The 14118-nt window shown below is 39.4% G+C and overlaps 1 protein-coding gene across 3 annotated transcripts in view; it reads left to right on the forward strand.

The window, feature by feature from the left end:
* Positions 1–14118, forward strand: part of LOC129757556 (cAMP-dependent protein kinase type I regulatory subunit) — a 196907-nt gene that overhangs the window by 51257 nt on the left and 131532 nt on the right. Inside the window, exon 1 of one of the 3 annotated variants that reach the window (XM_055754829.1) lies at positions 2606–2909. The exons of 1 other annotated variant lie outside the window; for it this stretch is intronic. The gene's annotated coding sequence lies outside the window, so the exon portion shown is untranslated. Of the gene's footprint in view, positions 1–2605; positions 2910–14118 lie in introns of those variants that run through there. One more of the 3 variants, XM_055754827.1, reaches the window with a different exon arrangement.

The raw sequence follows: 14118 nt of genomic DNA on the forward strand, positions 1-14118 counted from the left end.
CAAGCAAAAATTAGAATGAGTATTAATGTTCACCAAAAAGAATTAGATTTGTTCGATTTTCTCGTATTATTCGATTTTGATGATTCTACGCAACTAAAAATCACCTTCCCTTTAGTTATCAAAAATAAACGCAAATTTTCTAAATGCATTTTCATTTAATTATAAAACTAAATCCTTGAAACTACTAAGAAAAACCACGTATTCGAATAAGCCAAAACCAGTTAGAAAATTTTTAATACCTACTATGGTATAAAGTTTATTTTGTATATCACTTTGTAGGGGAAAGTCGGGTAAGACGGACACTTTCAATATTTTCAAAATTACAATGTTGGGCACAAATCTAATGATAGGAATATGTTCGCCCAAGTGTATCAACAATATCGAAACCCTTTGTTTATTTACATCAAACAAGTTTTCAAAAAGTAAACAAAACAAACAAAAACTTTGAGGATCCATTATTTGTTGTAATTTCCTCTGCTCGAGGAAGAATGACTCTAACGGGTTAAACTCCTATCAAAAAGGAAAAATAAATCCTCACGCAACATTTTTGAAAATTTTAACCGATTTCAAAGATGGAGTGTCTTTAAGGCTTCTCATTAACCATCTGGAGGAAAATCAGCGAATTTCGATCGAAGGGCTTGCGCAACAAACGTTTTGAAAAAAATGTTGACAATGCGGGTAAGAAGGATACCTCAAGCTCGGGTAACACGGACACATAAATTTCTTCAGGTTTTTCCAAATTTTTCATTGGTTTGATCCTCCATATGTCTTCAAAGGACCTTGACATGAGCAATTGTCGGTCGAAGAAGCACTCAGTATCTCAAACAGGCCATAAAAATAGTAAAAACTGTCAAGACAGTGCCTGTAAAATACGGAATTCCGATAACTGCACTGTTTCGCTTCTGGACTCGGACCAGTTGGTTTCATTTTGGTTTAAACACGTTCTCAAATACTTATCTCACAATAATATGTACTTTTACTGCAATTTTTCCGGTAAAATGTACCTTTTCTAGGCGGTGTCCGTTTTACCCGACCATTTATGAAATGTGTTATTTGCAAGCATACTTTAGATTGCTGTAAAAACGGTCTTCATGAAGCAAATTTACGAATTCCAATATTTAATGCGATAGTAAACAACTTAAACTGCACATCTGCACGAAAACTGCGATTGTACATAAGGGTGTCCGTTTCACTCGACTTTCCCCTAGCACTCGGCATATCAAAACTATTGATTGAACGTTACTCATAAAATTTCTACAATATCCTCTTAAAAATGTTGTTTTACATGGATTTTTTAAATTATCTACATGTTAAAATACTTAAAATTGCATGTACAATAACTTGAAGCTTCCTGTAATAGAACTTGGATGTTTATGTAAAATTACGTACAATTTCAGGCAATATTTCATGAAAATAATTTCAGAGTATTTTTGAAAAGATTCTTTTGGCCAATAGCAATATTGCGAGTAAAGATCAGTAAAATTATGAAATATTTTTTTTTTCATTTTTACACAAAACGCTTGAAGAACACAAAACATTCTTTTGGATTGTATCCCAAACGAAAAATGTCAGGGCACATGATTTGGAACTTTGCGAGTTTTATCCTTTCAATAATGTTTACGGTTTATTGCTAGTATTGTATTTACATGTCATTCAATTAGAGTTTTTGTATGCCATTTTTTTTTTTTTAATTGAGCAAGGAAAAGCCCCCGGGAGTTGGTCTTGTTTTCCAACCATTCTCCCGAAGGCATAAAACCTCCTCACATTTATTCATCTAATTGCCAATTGCAGGTAATTTTACGTTTTTTATTGTTGTAAAATTCTCGTATCAATAATTCAATACATTGATGACTTTTGTTTTAATTCTTTAGTTCTAGTTATATATTTTCGAATATTTATCACGTTGATAGTTCAGTCAATGTGCCAAACATTATGTACATACATTTCTTTTTTTGTAAAATTTTCCATATAAAATGTAATTTATCCCACTATTCGTATTCAGTCAAAACAGCTGTATGGGTGTTCAACAGCTTTGGGCGAGAGGCTGCATCTTACCGATTCTACTATCCGGTACGCTTACGTCATTCGAGCGAGACCGTATCGATATCAAAATTACAATGTTGGTATTATCTTGGGACCCCAGCATCAATTGGAAAACGGAATCATCGATGAGGAGAGGGATGATTTTGTTTAATTTTTCACAAGCAAAACACAGAGAATATTTCCTCAAGGAAAATGGGTGGGAGGGATATTTTCCCTTCCATTCGTCCTACAGCACAGTTCTGGCATTCGTCCTTTTGCATGCACTCGATGATGTTGGTGTATCTTACGTCGTCGTTTACATTCTGCGGTAAGCAAGTAGGAAGAATCCTCCGATGGTGCTGATAGATAAAGTCGGAATTTCGGTGGGTTGCTTTGGGTGGTCGTCGCCATCTGTGTATCTACGATAATATGTGTGGAAGCGCCAAGTTTAGCGGTACCAACACAGAGAAAGGGACTGTCTCAATATTTTGCAAATTTAGTGATGAGCTTTGGCAATCAGCTGCCGAAGAATTCGTGTTCTTGTGTCTTGTGGCTCTCCTGGTTTGGCATGCCAATTCCGTTCAGTATCGGGCGGGAGCTTGCAAATGTTGGTTGATTTTCGGGTTCAAGTTTTGGCTAAGTGATTTCTCGGTCGAATCGAAAACAAAATCAAAAAATTCGGTCGTAGATAGTTTTGCTGTGTCCTAGAGTACCGCAAAGCCGGATACTAGAAAATTGCTGTGTGTGCGAGTTGAGTGGATTCGAAAAGAAAAATCACATAATTCCGTAAGGATACCTAAGCTGAGAACACCCCAAGCGAGTGGTTACACAACAGCAGGGCCGCACCGAAACAGGAAGTTCACGCCTGACTTCCCGGAAGTTGTGCAGTAATAAACTGATGTAGTTTCTCGCAGAATGATTCGATTGGACCGTGTTTAAATTAATAGTATCAGCTAGCTCTTCTCGGTGAAAGCCCGGTGCAATTTATGGGTGGTTTCGTCCTGTAGGGTACATTGTTTTCCGGGATAAAATTGTCTCTCGGCTAATGGTTTTTGGCACTGGTTTTTAACGATGGATTTTATGTTCGCACGATCGTAAAGGTTTTGCATTTAAATTGCATTTGATTCGGTGGGTTATGACGCTAGACGTTTTCAGTCATTTCGGATTATGCTGGGGATGGCAGTTAAAAGCAATCCGAATACTTGTCATAAAATATTGACAGGGGAAATGGGAAAAATCGCGGATCTCAACAAACGAACACACGTGATTTGAATGCTGAAACAGTCATATTATCAAATGTTCGTGTAGTTCTTAACGGATATGGATAATGTTCATGCCAACGGATATGAATGCTGTGCAGATAAATATCATTAAAAAAAGGCACCATGAAACACGCTTGAAAACGATTAGAGATCAGTTTAATTTTTTTTTCATAGAAATGACTTTGCAGTTGGAAGACAATCACGTAAAGAACTATCATTTGGACTCTTCAAATACTTTTAAGTCATCAGTAAAATATCACGACCTTTGAAACGTTTGTTTATTAAAAGTCTAAATTTATTTTTTGATTTAGTATTGCATACACATTTATCTCAACAAACATTAGATCGCATAAAAAGTGCTAACTTAAGGCAAAGAGGAAAAAATTTCAAGAGGAAAAAATTGCGTTTGAATAAAAAATGCGATATAAATAATTGATTATATGTATATGTAATGTACATAGGCATATCTAACTCCTAATTTTCCCTTTTGGATATTTTCATTTTTGTTTTTATAGAAACTTTCGTCTTTGGACCACCGTCTTTCAGTTATATTTCCTTTTTTTTTTTGCTAACTTTTGACATTTGAAAACATTCAGTAATGACAGTATGAGAATTAGTAAATTTTTTTATATCAGTCAATATTATTTTATGGTCATTTTTGTCATTTTTCTTAATTTTGATAATTTCGAGACTTGTTTAAAATTTTGTCGATCTAGAGAATTTCGTCCATTTGTTTAATTTTCGCAGTTTTGTTGTTTTCAATTTTGACCATTTGATTTTGGTCATTTTCGTAAATTGATTAAAAAAAAATGCAAACGGCAAATGGCAAAAAGGAAAAGGCAAAAGGCAAAAGGCAAAAGGCAAAAGGCAAAAGGCAAAAGGCAAAAGGCAAAAGGCAAAAGGCAAAAGGCAAAAGGCAAAAGGCAAAAGGCAAAAGGCTTCTTCTTCTTCTTTCTGGTTTCAGCAGGGGTCTGCTGAAGTTTTATGGACCGGTATCTCTGACCATATGTCCAAAGGCAAAAGGCAAAAGGCAAAAGGCAAAAGGCAAAAGGCAAAAGGCAAAAGGCAAAAGGCAAAAGGCAAAAGGCAAAAGGCAAAAGGCAAAAGGCAAAAGGCAAAAGGCAAAAGGCAAAAGGCAAAAGGCAAAAGGCAAAAGGCAAAAGGCAAAAAGCAAAAGGCAAAAGGCAAAAGGCAAAAGGCAAAAGGCAAAAGGCAAAAGGCAAAAGGCAAAATACAAAATACAAAATACAAAAAGAGAAAGCAAAAAGCAAAATACAAAATACAAAAGGAAAGAAGCAAAAGGCAAAAGGCAAAATACAAAATACAAAAGGAAAGATGCAAAAGGCAAAAGGAAAAATAGGCAAAATTGGAATAATAGGCAAAAAAAGGCTAAATAGGCAAAATTGGCCAAAAAAAGGCCAAAAACGCAAAAAAGGGAAAAATTTCAAAACAGGAAAAAAAGGCGAAAAGGACAAAAGGCAGAAATGCAATTAAAGCAAAAAAGGTGCAAAGGCAAAAAAGGTAAAAAATTCAAAAAGGGGCAATAAATTAAGACAAAAAGGGCTAATAAGGCAATAAAAGGAAAAAAGGCGAAAAAGACAAAAATGACAAAAATAGGAAAAAAAACGCAAAAAAAGGAAAAATGGTAAAAAAGGCCAAAATTGGTAAAAAAGGCAAAAAAGTCAAAAAGGCAAAAAGGTAAAATGACAAAAAAGGCAAAAAAGACAAATAAGGCAAAAAAGGCAATAAAAGGCAAAAAAGGCGAAAAAGGCAAAAAGGGCTAATATGGCAAAAAGGCAAAAAAGGCAAAAAAGGCAAAAAGGCAAAAAAGGCAAAAAAGGCAAAAAGGCAAAAGGGCAAAAAAGGCAAAAAAAAGGCAAAAAAGGCAAAAAAGGCAAAAAAGGCAAAAAAAAAACAAAAAAGGCAAAAAAGGCAAAATAGACGAAAAAGGCAAATAAGGCAAAAAAGGCAAAAAGGCAAAAAGGGCAAAAAAGGTGGTACGGATAAAAATTAGTAAAGGAAATCGAAATAAAGGTAAATCAGTAAGGACAAAGGCACAATACAGAAGACAGAAGACAGAAGACAGAAGACAGAAGACAGAAGACAGAAGACAGAAGACAGAAGACAGAAGACAGAAGATAGAAGACAGAAGACAGAAGACAGAAGACAGAAGACAGAAGACAGAAGACAGAAGACAGAAGACAGAAGACAGAAGACAGAAGACAGAAGACAGAAGACAGAAGACAGAAGACAGAAGACAGAAGACAGAAGACAGAAGACAGAAGACAGAAGACAGAAGACAGAAGACAGAAAACAGAAGACAGAAGACAGAAGACAGAAGATAGAAGATAGAAGATAGAAGATAGAAGATAGAAGATAGAAGATAGAAGATAGAAGATAGAAGATAGAAGACAGAAGACAGAAGACAGAAGACAGAAGATAGAAGACAGAAGACAGAAGGCAGAAGACAGAAGACAGAAGACAGAAGACAGAAGACAGAAGACAGAAGACAGAAGACAGAAGACAGAAGACAGAAGACAGAAGACAGAAGACAGAAGACAGAAGACAGAAGATTGAAGACTGAAGACTGAAGACTGAAGACTGAAGACTGAAGACTGAAGACTGAAGACTGAAGACTGAAGACAGAAGATAGAAGACAGGAGACAGGAGACAGAAGACAGAAGACGGAAGACAGAGGACAGAAGATAGAAGACAGGAGACAGAAGACAGAAGACAGGAGACAAAAGACAGAAGACAGAAGACAAAAGGCAATAGTCAGAATACATAAGAAGGACTTTTAAGGATTTTTTTCGATCCTGCTCAAACCATGTTGTCTATAAACTTCCGCATTTGAAGCTATCTCAAAAACCTCTAACCAGATTTTCATCAAATTTACACACAAGATTACTAGGTAGATTCACTTTATTTTGTGGTAGAAAAGTCGACTGGAAATTTTTTTTGGGGAGTTTTTTCGGCTTGCAGTCTTGTTTTTAGCAAACACGACGTATTGATTTACGTTTCCAACGTTTCGATTCCTATTGGATCTTCTTCAGGGACTAAAAATAGAGTTCTGTTGATCTTAATTTATGATTTTTTATCGAAAAGATGCCGTTTTCTTGTAAGGGTCGACTCGGCTGATCTGTTTTTCTAATAATTCAATTAAATTCATGTTTTTTTTAAATAAAAATTTCATCAATTTTCGTTCATATATTCAAAAGTTATTCACAAAACAAAGGGTTGCATTTTTTTTCGAACACATTCCTTATCAAATTTGCACTGCACTGACAATCCAAAATATTAGTTGAAAATCTTCTACAAGAACCATTACTTCAAAATCCATTATTTTATATCCGTAAGGAAAAAAATTTCAACAGATATTTGATCTTATAAGAATTGCGCTATTATTGTTAAATCCACAAACTTTCAAAAAATAAGCACAAAAAAATCTCTCAAGTTTGCTCTTCATTTAACAATTTTTTTTTCAGATTTTTGTTCAAAAGCTTCAAAAAGTCATTTCTACATTTCTACATGCTATTACCTTAGATATCATATTTTTATTCACCCTGAGTTTTTAACAGATTATCAGTTTTGTGTACAAACTAGGCTTGATTCCGAGACTTCAAAAAAAAAAAGAAAACTTGCTGTTTTTAACTTCGAGCTCTTACGCACTCAATTTCTGGTCACAAACCTTAAATAAATCTTATTAAAACAAGTTCAAAATTTTCATTCCATATCATAAGTGCAACTTAATTACCCAAGGCTAACTTACTCCATTTACTTGATGCATACATTTCGCACAAATCTGACAATCCATTCGGAATGAATAAATTAATGGGGAGCACCTTACTTGCCCGGCGTCAGCTGAGATTTTCGCTCCCAAGTGTGTTCCAAAGCAGCAAAGAAAGCTAGCAATGAAACTAATGATGAATAATGGGTAAAACTTTGATGGAGTAATCAATTTTTGTTGGCTCCAACGGGTAGTAGATAGATGAATCTTGTCTACACGGTACGAGACGTGAGGCAGGATGGACGACCTTTCCTAACTTGTAACGAAAGTCAGGGTTGACAGTTTCGTTTTTTTCTCGATGAGCTATGTCTCGCCACTCTTCGACGTATATCGCCAATAAAGCCTAATAAGTTATCGCTTAACTTTTCCTCAAGGGACGATTCTTCCTTTTTTATTAGGTATCTCCTCGACTAATCTTTTCGATATTTTGGCAGCTAAGTTAGTCCTTCCGGTGACTCTAGTCAACAACCTCACAATATAAGTAGAAAAATAGGAAAAAGGTTCCCCGACCTTGTCGGAAAGCCAGCTGCAAGTTGAAATCGGGAGGGACTGGGACGAAAGTCTAAGAGTTGGGTTTGATGATGCCCAAAAGAGTCTACATCTGGGAAAAAAGGGTACCTCTACCTTGAAGCGTAACATTAACATCAACCGCACGAAAAAGGAAACAAAGTTCGGCGTGAAATGTTGGTTTAGTGTGGATGGGTTGAATTTTCTTTGGCCCTCTTCTAACTCAACTCTTTCCGAAGTGCCCAAGTAAATATATGAGAGATGGTAATCACCTTCCTTCCTTCCTCTGGCCAGTCATCCAGTCAGTTAGTCAGTCAACCAGTCCCATGTATGTAGATAGAAGCGTCATTTGGCTGGAATGGCTATCCGGGACGCTTTGACCTGGATTTAAGACGGATTGTATCGGTGTGTGGTGCAGAGTGGTTTTTGTTTTATAATTTTCAAATGTTAAAAAAAATCTGTTTTGATTGGAAATAATCAGATTGATGTTGAATTTTCAAGTTTTTACAGGAAGAATTCACTTACTTTTTTTAAAAACCTTATATCTGCTCTTTATTTAAAATAACGGTAACATAGGTAATTAAAAATAAGCAAACAATCTTTCACAACTCCTATCTCTACCTCCCCGCGGTGCCGGCTGGGGTGCGAGTAACCTAAGCGGAGATCGGGTACCCAACCCCGGTGGATGCTTTGGTCGCATGCAGACTGAGAAGTTGGCCGCACGCGTCTGTTCCCCAGGTCAGGGGCGGCGTGCAACAACAACCGAGCGTCTGTTCTCCAGGTCAGGGGCGGCTCAAACAGCGTCTGTCTTGCAGCAAGCGGCTGAATTTATGAAATGCGGCTCCCGCCAGCTAAGTCCAAGATGGCAGCCCCATCGCGGGATAGGGACTTTAGGCTAACAACCTACTGCTCCTGAAATCTTTTATTGTTACAGAAACTGAGAGAAGAAATAACCGAATTGAAACTTTGGCAACGACTTTTAGCATGAAAACACGGACTAGAATTGGAACTTGGAATGTTTTGACCCTTGCCCAGCCAGGAAAGCTGGCTCAACTTGCTAGAGAAGCTAGCCGCCTCAAGCTAGAGATATTGGGACTGAGCGAAGTCCGTTGGCCTAACACTGGAGAACACAAGACACAGTCCGGGCAAGTACTGCTTTACTCTGGCATACGAGGAGAACACGCTACTCGGGAACGAGGAGTTGGTTTCCTGTTAAGTCCGCAGGCCCATGCGGCCCTCATAAGATGGGAACCGATAAACGAAAGAATAATCGTAGCCAGATTCAGAACACGGGTTAGAAACCTTACAATGGTCCAGTGTTATGCGCCAACTGACGTTGCCGATTTGCAGGAGAAAGAGCAGTTTTACAGTCAATTGAACAGCGTGGTTGAGAGAATTCCGAAGGGTGACATTCAAATCCACTTAGGCGACTTCAACGCAAAGATTGGCTCCGATAATCAGGACTTTGAGCGCATCATGGGGCGCCATGGCCTAGGACAGATGAGCGAAAACGGAGAGCTGTTTGTAGAATTTTGTGGCAACAACAACATGGTGATCGGTGGATCGCTCTTCCCCCATCGACCAGCACATAAGGTCACTTGGGTATCCCGAGATGGCCGAACAGAAAATCAAATTGACCACATCTGCATCAGTCGAAAATGGAGAAGGAGCCTTCTTGATGTCCGCAACAAACGAAGCGCAGACATTGCATCTGACCATCACCTCGTCCTTGGCGAGATACGACTGAGAGTTGCGCGTGTCCAACGGCGCGAGGAGAAAGTCGGGTGTCGATACGACGTCCGCCGGTTGGAGAATCCAGAGGTGAAAAGGGCATACGTTGAACAGCTAGAATCCCGAGCCTCGGAGCTGCCGACAGACGGAACAGTCGAAGAACAGTGGTGTGGAATCAAGAATGCCTTTATCACGACGAGCCATGGTACTCTCGGTAAAGTTTGTGGAAGACGAAGTGAATGGATGTCGGATGAAACCTGGAGGATGATCGATGATCGGAGAAAGGCGAAAGTCGGAATTGAGCAGGCATGTACCGGGTCAGCCAAAGCAGCCGCCCGCTTACGATATGCGGAGCTGGAAAAGGCAGTTAAACGAGCTTGTAGACGAGACAAGAGAGCCTGGACAAACTCCCTAGCCGAAGAGGGAGAAAGAGCCGCCGTCATTGGAGATATCCGATTATTATATGATACTAGCTGACCCGGTGTGCTTTGCTACACCTTCCAGAATCAAATGATATTTTCAGAAATCATTCAAATTGTTATTGTTTATGGTATTATTTTAAATCAAATTATGACGAAATTAATAAGCAACCACTATAAAATGAGAGCTTCAGCTGGAGTTTCAAATTGCAACATAAACCATAACTTATATTCTGAATCTTGATTTAAAAATTTGTTTTAAAGAGCTGATAATTTGCATCTGTTTCCTTAAGTTTCGCCCTAAAAAAGAAGGGTCCCAAATTAATCGTTCGTAAATAATCTAACTTATAAAGTATGGTTGTTTTTGCTTGATATGTTCTGGATTTATGCTAAAAAACTGATAAGGGAGCCCCCCCTGTCCTTCCCTTCACTCCCTGCTGAATGGAGATTGTAATCTTTAATAAAAATTTTTTTCGTTCCCAAAAATCCTCTTATATCAAATATAGTTCCATTGGTTGATAAGTATTTAAGCTTTACAACACAAATTGTATGGAGCCCCTTTCTTTCTTAAGAGCATAAGAGCATAAGAGTCTATAACAATCGTAGAAACATATCTCGTAACCAAGTACCTTTCCATGCCATATTTGTTTCCATTTGTTGGCTTCGTAAGCATAAATTGAGAACATATGCTAACAAAATTGTATTGGGCTCACCTCCCATGTACCTTCTCACTGAAAGGAGGATGATGTGTCAAATAATCATAGAGTCATACCAAAATGATTTTCCATGTTAAGTATTGTCCATTTCTCGGATTTTGTAAAATAAAAGTTAAATGTAAGCTTCCCTCTTCCCTTCCTATATTCCATGCCATGCCAAATTTGGTTTTATTTACGTAGTAAATTTTTGAGTTTTGTATAAACTTGAAGGGGAGTACCATCCCCCTTTCCGTTCTCTCCTTTCAATAGAGGGGTGATAACTTAATATTCATAAAAGTATTTTTCGTACTCAAATACTTTTTGATACCAAATTTGGTTTCATTTGCTCGATTAATTCTCGAGTTATGGAAAAAAATGGAAACCCCCCCTTCTTCCTTTATATCTTACCGCTTAAAAGGTACGGCTTCAATTTATAATAGAAACATTTCTCGTATCCAAATACACTCACATGTAAAATATGGTTCAATTTGCTTGATCAGCTCTCCAGTTATACTGAAAATTGTAAGGAAGACCTCGTCTCCCCCTTTTCATCCACCTCTTCGAAAGAGTGAGGGATACCAAATATTCATAGAAGCATTTCTCGTACCCAAATATCGTTCCATGACAAATTTGGTTCCATTTGCTGTTTTAGTTCTTGAGTTATGCAGTAACAATTGTATGAAACTCCCCTCCCTCTTTCCTTTTCCCCCGCTGTAAGAAGGAAGGGGTCTCAAACAATCATTAGAACATGTCACGTTCCCAAATACCCGCCCATGCCAAGTTTGGTTCCATTTGCTTAATTACTTTCTAAGTTATGTTGGAAACTACAAAAGAGGCCCCTCCCCCTTTATATCTCCCTACTGGAAAGAGGGAGGGGTCTCAAATTATCATAGAAATATTTTTCGTATCCAAATACCCTCCCATGGCAAATTTGGTTCAAATTGCTTTATTAGTTTTTGAAGTATATAAAAAAATATGAAAGAGGCCCCTCCCTCTTTAAACTGGAAAGAGGAAGGGGTCTCAAATAATCATTGAAATATTTTTCGTATCCAAATACCTTCACATGCCAAATTTGGATCCAATATCTTGATTAGTTCTCGAGTTATATGAAAAATGGTAAGGTAGTCCCCCTCCCCCCTTCCTATCACGCCACTGAAAAGAGGGAGGGGTACCAAATATTCATAGAAATATTCCTCGTTCCCAAATACCACCCCATGCCAAATATGATACCATTTGCTTGATGGGTTCTCGAGTTATGCAAAAAATTGTTTTTTGTTTGGGAGACCCCTCCCTCCCTTCATGACAGAGGGAGGGGTCTCAAACCACAATAGGAACCTTCCCCTGCCTCCAATACCCCCACCTGCCAAGTTTCATGCAAATCGGTTCAGTAGTTTCCGAGTCTATAGGGAACAGACAGACAGACAGACAGACAGACAGACAGACAGACAGACAGACAGACAGAAATTCATTTTTATATATATAGATTTCTCGCCGCCTTAGTGGTGCAAGGACTAATGCAAGAATGCCGCTGAAAAACCGAGCAGGTCAGCTGCTGACAGATCGAACAGATCAGCTCAAGCGTTGGACTGAGCATTTTGATCAACTTTTTCGAGTTACAAATAGCAATGGCCAACAGAACCCGCAGCTCGAGGCGCCCACAGTAAGTCGCATTAATGGCGTCAACTCGGAAGCGCCCTCGCTGGCTGAAATAGAAGCGGCAATCAAGGACATGAAATCCAACAAAGCGCCTGGAATCGATTGCATTCCTGCTGAAATGCTGAAAGCCGACCCTGCCTTGTCAGCACAAATGTTGCACCGTCTATTTGCTGACATTTGGGATACTGCAACATTCCCGGCCGACTGGATGCAGGGTATCCTCGTAAAGGTCCCAAAGAAAGGAGACCTAACAGAGTGCGGTAACTGGCGTGGCATAACTTTGATCTGTACAACCCTCAAAGTACTCTGCAAAGTGATCCTGAACAGGATCCAGGAGAAAATCGACGCTACACTCCGACGGCAACAAGCTGGATTCCGATCCGGACGATCATGTGTGGACCACATCACAACGCTACGAATAATACTGGAACAAATCAACGAATTCCAGGACTCTCTTCTGCTGGTGTTCGTTGATTTCGAAAAAGCATTTGACCGACTGAACCACGAAAACATCTGGGCTGCTCTTAGACGACGAGGGGTCCCAGAGAAACTAGTCCATCTCATCGAAGCACAGTACGAGGCATTTTCGTGCAAGGTCTTGCACGACGGTGTCTTGTCCGAACCAATCCCGGTAACTGCTGGAGTGAGACAAGGATGTATTTTGTCACCGCTGCTTTTTCTCATCGTAATGGATGAGATCTTGACTGGATCGATTGACTGTAGACCAAACCGAGGATTGCCGTGGAATCCTTCAACCATGGAGCAACTGAACGACCTTGACCTGGCAGACGATATTGTTTTGCTCGCCCAAACACAACAAGACATGCAGAGCAAACTCGACGACCTCACCGAAAGCTCCAAGGCAGCAGGTCTCAAAATCAATGTCGGAAAGACCAAGTCGATGGAAATCAATACAGAAAATCGTTCCAATTTCGTGGTAGCTGGACAACAGGTTGAGACAGTGGAGTGCTTCCAGTATCTTGGTAGCCAGATTACGCCTGATGGTGGGACCAAGAAGGACATCGAGACCCGGATCAGAAAAGCCCGATTTGCGTTTGCGAGTCTCCGAAACATCTGGCGGTCACGCCAGATCTCTCTACGAACTAAGATCCGAATCTTCAACTCAAACGTCAAATCCGTATTGCTGTACGGGTGTGAAACTTGGTGCACATATGCGGTGACGACGCGAAAACTGCAAGTTTTTGTGAATCGCTGCCTGCGGAACATCATCCGCGCTTGGTGGCCTGGCAACTGGATCGCCGGTGTCATCAAAAGGCGCTAGAAATCGAGATTCGGGAACGTAAGTGGAGATGGATTGGGCACACGCTGCGAAGAGATGAAAACGAGATTTGCAGAGAGGCGCTTGACTGGAATCCAGATGGGCATCGAAGAAGAGGCAGGCCCAAAAGCTCGTGGCGGCGAAGTCTAGCCGCTGAAATCCGCACAGTTGACGAGAACCTCGGCTGGCAGCAAGTGAAGACGCTGGCTCCGGATCGCCAGCAGTGGAGATCTTTTATCTCAGCCCTATGCGCCGGTCAATCGGCGCTGGACCCTTAGGTAGGTAGGTAAACAATCTTTCAATTAAAAGTTTGCAACAATTTCTGCCGACCCACTTATGTAAAAAATTCAAGAGAATGTGCCGGGACTCATAGCTTAGCATCTGGTAACTTTTTGTAGCCCTATTTTTTTTGCAAATGATAGAAAATCTAATGTATTCGCCACAACATTTTAAGACTCTAAAATGAATACCTTTTTAGCTAAAACAATATATCTGAACATCTAAGGTAAGCTTGCCAGATTGCCCGGTTTTATCCGGGTTTGCCCGGATATTTGATGCAAATTTTCGAGAAAGTCCGGTCCGGCCCGGTTGCCCGGATATCGTGAAAAAAGTCCGGATATTGCCCGGATTTTTTCACAATTTTCACAAAGAAACCAAAAAAAATTCAAATTTTTTGAGTAAGTTTCAGCAAAATCGATTAACGGTATGGAAATTTTCAACGGTTGTTTCAAATAATTTCGCTGATTTACTTTTATAAACC

This window comes from Uranotaenia lowii, chromosome 3 (genome assembly GCF_029784155.1).
Source record: "Uranotaenia lowii strain MFRU-FL chromosome 3, ASM2978415v1, whole genome shotgun sequence".
NCBI classification, from domain to species: Eukaryota; Metazoa; Arthropoda; class Insecta; order Diptera; family Culicidae; genus Uranotaenia; species Uranotaenia lowii.